Source organism: Marmota marmota, unplaced genomic scaffold (assembly GCF_001458135.2).
Source record: "Marmota marmota marmota unplaced genomic scaffold, marMar, whole genome shotgun sequence".
Classification (NCBI taxonomy): Eukaryota; Metazoa; Chordata; class Mammalia; order Rodentia; family Sciuridae; genus Marmota; species Marmota marmota.
Genome location: NW_026006204.1, coordinates 3,769 through 5,217, shown reverse-complemented (window position 1 = coordinate 5,217; position 1,449 = coordinate 3,769). Strand labels below are relative to the sequence as shown.

General features: G+C 33.7%; 1 long non-coding RNA gene across 1 annotated transcript; it reads left to right on the top strand.

Annotated features, from left to right (window-relative positions):
* LOC125614718 lies at positions 1 to 699 on the top strand. The gene is made up of 2 exons (XR_007345283.1): positions 1 to 36; positions 573 to 699. It is a non-coding gene; the product is annotated as an uncharacterized LOC125614718 (long non-coding RNA).
* The last annotated feature ends 750 nt before the right edge of the window (positions 700 to 1,449 follow it).

The window sequence follows — 1,449 nt, the reverse complement described above, 5'->3', positions numbered from 1 at the left end:
ATGTGTGCATTATTGACAGTGTCTTCCGCTTCTGAGGTACAAAATAATAATACTCACTATTGGGCCTATATTCCCAATCCACCTTTGCTGGAACCTGTTACTTGGGGTGACATGGATATTACCTTATATACTTCTCCTGCTCTTTTATCTCCCCCTTGGAACAATTTAACATATATGAATATTAATGATGGAACACCATTTAATTTTACTTATAAGAATAATAACAGTAAACCTATATGCTTGGGTGTTCCTCCTTGCTTGCAATTAGATTGGCAACATTGGATACTAGTTGGAAATTGGAGTAATAGTTCTCGAACACGTTTACAACGGTTGTCTGCATGGTCCGTCAATATGACCTGGGATAATATAACTGAACAAAAATACCCTATGTTCCCTGAGTGCCCCGATTTTACTTATCAGGACTTAAGATACTCCCCTTTCATATGGCAGGAATGTTTAGGCAAATTTGGGAAGACATTTCAGAATATTATCATGTGGGGTCCTTACAGGATGTTCTTAAAAAATTGTTCAGAATGGAATATTACTGCTTGTGATTTATCTTCTACATACAGAATCCCGCCGAAAGAGAGATGGAATGAAACCATTCGAAACGACAAATTGATGGCCTGGGGTGATGGCGGAATTGCTGATCCATGCTTGGCTTCAGTGCAGTACCCTCATCATTTACAAACACATTTATGTCCAAGTAAGAAGTAAGAACCCAAGTGATGGCTTTGTGTTTTGTGCCAGTATTTTTGGGATGGAGTACAGAAATATCAAGACAACCTGCAGAATGAGTGCCAGATGTTTATGGGAAATTAAAAATCTTTATTCTCTAATGATGAATTTGAAAACTATTTTTGAACCTTTTTTATTTAGAATATTTTTAATATTCTATAATATTTAGTATTTGAAAGTTCTCTTCCCCTCTATTTTAAACAGAATCTTAAATCTTAGTCATAGTAAGAGACCTATGATACAATTTTTTCACCTATCAGATTGTCAAATATCCAAAAGTCAACAGATTGTATTGGCAAGGATGTAGAAGTTAGATATTCTGATATATTGTTGATGTGAGTGTAATTTGGTACAAATCCTTCAATGGGATGAAGAGTAGACATAAAAATTGCAAATGTGTAAAACCCTGAATCCAGTAATCTCATGTTTATTGCACAGTATGTTCATACACATGCAAAATATCCTAAGTACATAACACAATAGAATATCGTTCGGTTTTTAAAAGGAATGAAATTCTGACACATGCTACAATATAGATGAATTTTGGCTGAGTGAGATAAGTGAAATAAGCCATAAATGACTTACAAATAAGTGACTAAGTATATTAAGCCAACAAAATACAGGACAAATGTTATTTTTTTTTTCACTTATATTAAGTGAAAATAAGTTTTTTCACTTATATTACCCACAGTAGTAAAATTCAAAGAGACA